This window comes from Athene noctua, chromosome 2, assembly GCF_965140245.1.
Source record: "Athene noctua chromosome 2, bAthNoc1.hap1.1, whole genome shotgun sequence".
In the NCBI taxonomy this organism is placed as follows: Eukaryota; Metazoa; Chordata; class Aves; order Strigiformes; family Strigidae; genus Athene; species Athene noctua.
Window position 1 is genome coordinate 21,538,564 of NC_134038.1, and position 9,926 is coordinate 21,548,489.

Consider the following 9,926-nt stretch of genomic DNA (forward strand, 5'->3'; position numbering starts at 1 on the left):
ATTCCCGTCAACACAAACAGGCATATTTTGTGTAAACTTTAAGAAAAACAACTGAGAATGAAGAGTTAACTACAACTGATATTTGTCATAGGTGTCTTTGGGAGACTACTGACAAAGGTGATGGAAGTTTTACTGTTGATGCTGCAGACAACCACACGGGTGTTTTAGGACCAGGAAGATCATAGCTCTGCTTAGCTGGTTTAGGCAGCATAATAATACCAGTGCACTAATCCCCTGTGGTAAAAAAAAAAAAAAAAAGAAAGACTGGATTGCACAACTGACATAGCTACTATCAAACAATGTAAATATGTCTCAGCTGCTTAAGATTTCTTGTTCAACTCAAGCTTTTTTTGAAGTCAGACTAAAAAAAAAACTTAAATAGACAGGCAAATTCTCCAACTACCAAAAAATGCTGAACTAGCTTAAGTAAAAATTAAAATCTTCTATCTTTTGATAGAAATTATGTAGGAAACCCCCAAATTAAATAAACAAACAGAAAGAAATGGGGATTATTTTAGAAAAAAATAAAATCCTCATGTTTCCTTTTATCTGGAAAAAAAAAAAAAGAGATAACCCTCCTCCATATTTTGATCTTGAAATTTCAGAACATGTTTAAATTTTGTTTGAAATATGCATAGGTCATTTTTTAAAAATTTCATTTCAAAACAGATAAAATGGATTAAAAATTACAAAATTTTAATATTTCAGAATTTTTCAATTCCATGTTAGAAAGGTAGAAAAATACAGAAATATTTCCTTTATTCAACTGATTTTTTTTAAAGCTTTTTATCCTGTACCTGTGTTTTTGATACAATCCTCAGAATAATTTTTCCCACTCTATACTTAACACCTGAATGTCCATACCACTTTTTGCTGCTACTGTGAATTCTTGGTTCCCATCATATTTTCTTTGCTGAATGATGCAAAGATAAATGACTGCTACTAGTAATGCCAAACAGCCAGTATCATATTTTTAAGTAATATTTAAGCCAATACAAACAGGATCTCTGATTGGTTTTCTCTTTGCTTCTTTGTCTGTTGCAGCAGAAACCTGCTGTTTATCAGCAGGCTAGAAACTTCTGGCATCTTCTGCTTTCAGGTCCTGCATTACAAATAGTTTCTCTTAAAAATTAAGACAAAGAGTTTACAAAAACAAGTAAAAGGGTCACAGATGCACATTATGGGCTGGTTTTATTGTGGATTTTCAAACATTCTGAGTCACAGTAGATATTTTTAGCTGTGCTTTTAACCACTTTTTCTGCTACATTACCTAGACAGAAATTATTTTTATAGTGGTTTGATCTTGATGCTCATTTGAATTTAGATCCTTTGTCAAATAAGTTAATCTCTCAAATTTCTTTCAATACACAGATCTCCAGCTATCTGATTCTTGTACCATTAAACTTGCATTTTAAAAGGTATAATGTTTACAGGTCTTAGGACAGAAAGCTCTTTAATTATGTTTTTGGATGTATACTATACAAGTACTAGTTACATTGCTGTAAATTCCAAAAAGCGGTCTGACAGAGCTGTTGATAGAAAATTCATGAGGTTTCATAAATAATATCCTGTATTATTATTGGGTTTGTATATCCTAAAACATCATATGCTATTCATTGTTGACTCAAATAAGGTTTTTGTACAGGAGGTTAAATATAATTTCTGCTATTATGGGCAAAGTGAAGTCTAAATTCTATAAGATTTTTTTAAAATTTATGAAAAATATCAGTTCATTTATGATTTGTGTTCAGTCCTTGCTCATTTATGAGTTCCAAAAGCAGATTGTTATTTTTATCTGTAAATTGATTGCCATGGGGGATTACCTCCTGATTATGTGTTTATTTATGATTTATTTCTTCTGATTAAGGAGATATTTTGGAACAAACATATTTGTAGAAAACATATGAGGGAGCAAAAGTCTGAAATGAAAAGTGATGGAAATAATGACCTAACAGATGAGCTCTCTTTCTAATTTGTGTATGTTCTCACCTGAATTTTTAAATGTAACCAACTCACCCACTGATAATAATGAGTAATGTAAAGTGGAACAAGTATTGCAAAGTTTTACCAGGGACATGGAAAGCTCACTGTGAGAAGAGAAAGAACAGTTCAACTTGTTTAGCTTTGTAAAAAAAAGAGGCTGAGAGCAGGGATTATTACTTTCCCTAAATATGTAAAAGGAATGGTTATTGTAGAGGAAGAACAACCTCTGTCTCTAAAGGCAAATTCTAATATAGGAGCAAATTACTATAAATTAGCTATTACTACACATACAATAAAAATGAGAAGAGGATCCCTGTATGACAAAGCAATAAAATGCAGGAAATTTCAAGGAAGGGATTATGTGACCTGTCTTCTTACAATGCTAATAATCCCCTGAATCAAGAGGTCTTTCCTGTCCTATATTTCTGACCTCTTAGGCAGCCCTGGTCAAAAATTGCATTATTAAAGTTCCTGAGAGATTTATCAACACTGGGACGGGATTGGAAACCAGACGTGTTTGTTTTTAAACTTTTATATACAATACCAACATTGTAAATCTGGAATTTCATTATTGTAAATTATAAAGCACACCAGAATCTCTGCACATTTTTGTCTTAAAGTTCTGGCTTTCAATAGATTTATATTTTGCTGCTTCCAGGTATAATTTGTTAGTCTGCTTTTTTGCTTCTTTGTTAGAAAGATGAAGTGATATATACCCTCAAAAGAACCTGTAAGCTTTGCAAAGGGGTCAAATATAACATGTACCTAGAAACTGGTGATTTTTCTTCCTTTTTTTGCAAGTAGTTTATTTACCATCCTAAGACTATTCACAAATTTAACCTTAAATTATTTTATAATTTCTGCTAAAAATAATGTTTCATGTGTTATCTGTTGTTAGTGCATGGGAAAACTGTGTTTAGTTCTCTTTTCTGAAGCGAAATCCTCATCAGCCTACATCAGAAAGTACCCAAACTGTATACTCTGTCACGGGATATTCCTATTTGCTATTTTTTTTCAGTTAAGGCATATGACAGCTGGACCCTGACTATCCCACTGGATGGTCAAATATAACAGAAGAGTTTTTAACCTCATTAAAACAAGAAAGAATGAGGGACATGAGTCATCAAAGATACAATTCCTATCTAAAGTCAATGTTTCAGCCAAAAGTTTTATTACTTGACAGACAGGTGATTCTGAAAGCTGGAGAGGGAGAAGAGAAACAAGGTAGAAGTTCTTGTCTATCTTGAAAGCTGAGGGTCTGTATGAATGTCATTAAGGACATTGCAAAATTGAACGTAAGCACTGGCAGGTAAAAGCCTCCTGACCTAGCGAGGCAGGAGCTCTGTTGCAGCTCCCACCATGCATATGGGCACCCAGATATTGTGAATGATGCTCTTTCTTCTTTGAAAAGAAGATGCCAGTTTCCTTACCAGGTCCAGAGCCAGAATTGCAAAAGGCGGAGGAATCATGGATCCTTCAGGCAAAGTCTGACAGAGCCCATAAATCTGCCACACTGATCCACTAAGACTTACATGAGAAGTCTTGCTGTCTGTGCAATTTATGTGGTTGTAACCGCTGACTGTATGTGGACTGTATGTGGATCTCATCAACAGCTTCTTCATAGTTTGAGTGACCAAAGGTCTGGATGATTTAACTGATGTAACACATGCACAAAAAATAAGAGTTTTTCATGGTCTTGGAGAATTTGATCATCACTTCGACACCTTTTCTACCTCTTTTTTTTTTTTTTTTTTTTTTTTTTCCCCCCTCAGGGAAAAAGAGGTCTGGGAGGACAGGTGCCAGTTCACGCACATTAACTCCCCCATATAACTATTGCATTACTAGGTCTAGCATTCCTCTCCTAAAGTGCACTGCAAACTCAGAGGGGGAAGAAGGACTGGGCATTGAGCATCATAGAATTGTTCAGAAATAGCATGATGAGAAACAGGCAGGTGACAGCATCAGCCTTGATGTAGACACAGATGTGTTACTGTCATATGCATGAGAGACAAAAAGGGCAGAGGGAATTTCCAGTTGAAAGAACAAAAGTTTGCTGCCTCTTCAAAAGCTCTGAGCACAACATATATATCCCAGCTACCCAATATGAAGTAAACTCCAAACCATATATAATGAAGTGTCAAGAAACCACACCACCAGTCATTCCGATCTACTCTTATTGTGAAAAGTTACTTGTTAATGTAGCAGAGCCAAACTTAAGTAACGATTTAAATACTTTCTTGTATAAGGATAAATCTAAGGTCTAGCTATTAGTGGGTTAAAGAATGGTAAATGCCTTTGGAAAAGTAGAAAAATGTCAACTGTCTTCTTCCAAATAGCACAGCTGGAACATTCTGGAGCTTCAAACCAAGAAAATGGTGAGGGAACTGTGTTTATGACAAGAAATTTTTCCAGAGTTGCATTTCTAACAATTCAGTCACTGTTTGCCTTAGGAATTCACTGTCCACAGCAGCAAGGAAGAGATTAAAGCAATTAACTTTTTAGAAACAGTAATGGTATTTTACAGTAAAAGCTGATAAAAATAAAACATGAATCTTTTTTCAAAACTTCCACGTGCTCCCATGATATTTTGAGATAATTATCAAATCAGTTTCATTTTTAAAGATTTTAACATAGAGATGCAATTAGAAGCTTTATTCCAGGGCTGTTCTTTGTTTTTCTAGTATACACAAACATAGTACAATGATATGTTTCTTTCTCAGAAAAGACCTGGGCAAGAGAAAGAGAGGAAAGGACGGATAGGCAGAATTCAACTATTCAGTGTTGGATCTTGATGCTACATGGGGCAGCTCTTATATATTCCTGTGTATTTCTTTTGTCTTCTCAAATTACAATTTTACAGCAAGCTAACTGTTCTTTGACTGTAAGATCACATGTGAATAGAAGAAAGCATAACACAGCTGTACACACCCTAATAAATAGCACCAGCCATAACTGTAATTAAGAATGCTCATTTCAGGTCCTCCTAGGGAAGTATGTAGAAGGGAAAATGCAATAAACGTTTTACGTTTGGGCACAGGATGACACAGTGTATTCCTAACTGAGTTTGTGATCATCAGTACTGACATTTTCTAGAAGAAGAAAATTCGTTGAAGACAAATGAATAACAAAACCCAGCAATTTTTAATACAAATCCAGTTCTTGTTGTTGGTTTGGTTTGTTTGGTTTCTTTTTTTGTTATGTATACGTTTTCAACATGAGTTTATGCCTCATATGATCATATCCTGAATTTTGTTAAACTTGATTTTTCTTTATCCCTCTTTTCCGATTTTGAGTATTCTTAGCTAACTATGGCAACCTGCATAGATAGATATGTGAGAAGCATGGGACTAAATAATAGTTCACCATTAATATAGGGGTATTTAAGATGAAACCACTTCTGAAGGGGTTGAAAATGGTTTTTTGTTGTTTTTTTTCAGCCAAACAATTTAAAGAGAAAGGCTCACAAACCTGTGTTATATAGTTAACAAATTTTGCATGTCCTCTGTCCCATTAAGCCAGCCCTTAATACTTTATTGATACAATTAATATATCTACATCTACTGTTTCTGTCTTCATCTTCAGATGCAAATACCAGTTGCTTAATGGTTTTAGGTCATCTTAGCATCAAAATTTGAAAGCCTGCAATTAGAGGAAAAATCTCAAACTTTTCAAAGCTTTTCAAGGCAGAAAGGTAATATTAGGACCTTCTGAAGGATGAAAATGGCATACAAAAATGACAAGGGAAAAAAAAATGACATTTTTTTTAAAAGAGAGAATAAGATACTTTATGACAAATGTTTTCTTCATCATTTAAAGCCACGTAACCAGAGAGGTGATTTGCAAGCCTTGTCATAACCATGTTGGGAGACTGTAGGGCTTCTTGCAGACTTCTAGGCATGCAGCAGAAAGGTGAGTATCACTATCCTTTATTAGCACCTAGGGACCTCCACAGGAGTTGTCCAGCTGTACACACCTGCTGTGTTTTTTCTTTTTTTTTTTTTTTTTCTGTTTTTTCTTGTTTTTTCCTTTACAGCTTTTATTCAGGAGTCTGTTTATTCAAGTGTCTGTTTATTCAAGGAATAATTCTCTGCACAGGACTTGTACAGATCTGCCCTTTACCCACCTATGTCCCAAGCCATCGGGATGCAAGCATGCTTCAATCAAAAGGTGCTACATTTGAGCTAAAAATCCCACAGAAACAAAGTGTTTTGGGACAGGGCTGGCTTGCATCCCCTGGCTTAGGAATAATGAATCAAGTACAGATGAAGCAAAAGGCTGTAAGCCTAGGATAGTTTTTAATGTTAGATAATAGAAAGACTCCTGTTTAGATCTTTCCCACTTTTTTTCTTTTAAATGAAAATTTGAAGGTTGGAATTTGGTCGTGGCAGTTACTACATCTTTTGTTCACACAAGCCAAAGAAGCAGAGGTTATAGCATTTGACCAGTGTTGGGGAGCAGGGACCCACGTCTCAGTTTCCTTTGCAACAGATAACTGACATTCCCATGGGAATCTCCTCTAACGCAGTTCTCACCAGAGTTACTTTCTAGCTCCTTCTCTAATACTTCATTATCCACAGAAAGGAAATAGGAGGGAACATCACAGGGAGCTTAAGTGTGACATATTGAAAACATCTTCCTCACAGTATTTAAAATTGTGGTGAGAAGGAATAGGGAAGTCTGAAGTACAAATTAGGCAGGGTGAAGATTTAGGAACAAGCTTTTCTATTCACACGAACAATGAGGAATAATGAGGCTACAGAGCAACACGAATGTCAGTTGCACAACACCCAACCCTCTGGGACTCTCTGGAAGCTCCTACTGCACAAGGCTGCATTGATGAGTGGCAGCTTTCAGAGTCCCACTGAAGAGGAGGCCTGAATCAAGATTCATATTGCTTTGGATATGCCAAAATTTGAATGTCTAAAAGGTCAGATACCTACATTTTGCTGATACAGGCTTTAGATGGTGCTAATGAGGCCTCACTTCTTTTCCTTGAGTTGGGTGTCTGTGCCATTCTTATGAAACACCACCACTTCCCAGCTGTATGGGCAGGATGGATGAATGTACTTAGCTACAAGGGACGCTCATAATGTGTAGTGGGGTCCCTAAAGAACAAGAGATATATAGACTGTGGCAATATAAGCACAGACATACAGCTGTATGAATACTTACTTGTCCAATTTACTCTCTTTTTTTGTGGTATATTCAATAATGGGGAAGCATTATCTCCTCAGAACATTTCTGCAAATTTTAATTATAGTCTATGGTTCTGTTAGATATGCTCTAGGGCTGAAAGCTGAGGATATTTCCTTTAACATTTGCTCTATTTAAACCAACAGATAAATGTTCTCTGGAATAGAATTTTTTATCCCCTGATGGTAAAATACAGAATAAAAAAATCCTAAAATGCCCATCTCACTGAAGTAATACCATGAAAGGGCCAGTTTTTAATAAGCCTCAGAGCAGCCTAGCGTTTTACATGCAGAAGTTTGGGGCACACAAACTGTGAAGGTATGAGAGCATTGGCAGCTCATTGACCCAAAAGCCTGAAGCTCTGAACTGGAGGCCTGCTACTGACTCAGGTACTGTCTAATGGGAAGTTGAGCAAACTGTTTAGAGAGGAATTTTCAAATTAACCTTTGTAAGATCCAAGTTTAGCAGTGCTATGCTTTCATATACTTTCAATAGGAGGACTTACTCCTTAGACAATAAGGTTTCACATCTGTAAAATGTAAACAAAAAAAAACCTGTCCAAAAAAGCCCAGTTTGGATGGAAAGGTGATGAGACTACCAAACATAAAAAAGAAATACCTTAATGTAGACTGTCATGAGTAACTGAATATGTTTCTCCCCAAGAAAATTCTCTGTAGGAAAATGATTCTTTTCTCCTGCTTGTAGACACAGTATTGAATAATAGGCTTCCAATCAGTTGTTTTTCATTTCTCATGACAACAGGATACTTCACGGAAAACTAAGATGGTTCTCTCAAATAAAAGTCATCAACCAGAGGCTATACCAAAGATTGGACTGCAAGAAATGTCACTTGCCATTAAGGTAGAGATCCTAGGGGTATAAGCACATGATGTTGCTTTTACCAGTGAGATGTTGTCCTTTAAAAGAGATCACGTGTGCAGGAACTTTGAATACTGGCATTAGGATCCCAGGGCAGATAGCTGCCAATACTGCCATGCTGTGATGGCACCATCAATCTGGTGTAGTGCCTGTGGTTGAGTGATTAGGTTATCTGGGAGATGGTTGTGTTCCGACATCAGAACCTGGATCTATATTACACAGTTTTAAAACACAGTTGTATTAGAAATTTGTAGAGGAAAAAACAATCATGCTGTACATGAACATGGTTATGCAGGCACTGTGTAGTTTCAGCCATGTAAAATTAATGTGATGAACTTGGAGGGGGGATCCTTTGCTGGCACAGTCTCCATTCAGTAGTGGCTTCCTGTGGTGTTTTTTATTTTATTGTTGATATTCCTGGAGCACAGATTTAGTAGTCATCATATTCTTCTAACAAAGTTAATGTAAGATATTTTGCTGACTCCAGAGTTCTTTGCACCAGTGTTTTCTACAATACTGTTCAAATTCAGTTAATAAACACTACATAAATAGATGTCCAACTCCTATAAAACAACCCACTGTGGAAGAGATAATCTAACACGACATCTCTACATCCAAGCAGGCCCTGGATACTCTGTGAATAACCGTAATGACTACAGTGAGTACATATTTAATATTAACACTTCTTAATTATAACATGTAGACAAAACCAAAATGGAAATTACTGCTCTTCTTGTCATTTATTTTCCAACTTCCTCTAAGTACCTTAAATTCTTGAGTTTTTTTATTATATGCTTCCTTAAAATTTCAAAGTAATCCAAGCAAATAGTCCAGAAGCAGAATCCAAAAATTCGTCTGAAGAATGAGTTACCAAAACAAACATCTGTCATCTGCAGAATTTATAACTATGCTCTCCTTTCTGGATTCTCTGACATTTGATAAATCATGAGGTGACACTACAGCCATGTTTTTTTCTCCTTGGTCCTTCTTTGTCATGTTATCAAACTCTCTTAAAGTAGTGCCATCTTCCTGCCTTGGCAGTTATTGAAAAACAGAGATGAATGGACAGAGCAAGGCTGCAATTGTATAAATTTAACTTACAGAATTAACTGGGAGGAAACACAAGGACACCTGAACATTTGCCCCTGTAGTTGAAATATAATTTTAAAACCTCTGCATGTAATATTGAATTGCTGCGACAATGTAGATATCTTGACAATAAAGAACTGATAAAATAGAAAATACATCTGAAGGTAATCCACAACTCTATCCTTCACCTGAAGATAAAAATCCTCACTAAAGGTTTTCAAGGAACCAGAGAATAAAACAGATAGTGCTTCTTCCATTTCCACACCATACTCTCACTGTTTCTGGGTAGAAAGATGATGTCTTTCAAAGCAACTAAGACATCACATTGCATATATAACATATTCCACATATGATCAATGACAGCTTATCAGATTACTGACAAAAGCCTGGTGTATTTTAAAGAAGTATATACTTCAAGACAACATTTCCCAGTGACTGATGAGAACAGTGAATCTGTTCAACTAAGCCAGTTTGAATACAGTTAGCAAATGCCGTTCTAGTACAGAAATGTGAATCAGACAAACATTTGATGTAGACAAATGCTATAGAAGAGGATATGTCACAAGAAGGATAAGGTCACCTTACTTTTACTTTACATTTATTTTGACAGCTGCCTCTGAGATACATCAGCACTTACCTGGTTTGGAAGTTTTTTAAAAAGCTTCCTTTTAAAGATGCTTCATTGAAGCTAGGCAAGTCTGAGTTATTTGCTACAGTTAAGCTGACAAAACATTTTAGAACTATGAGCTGCAGCATACTCATAACCTTGAGAAGAAAGAATA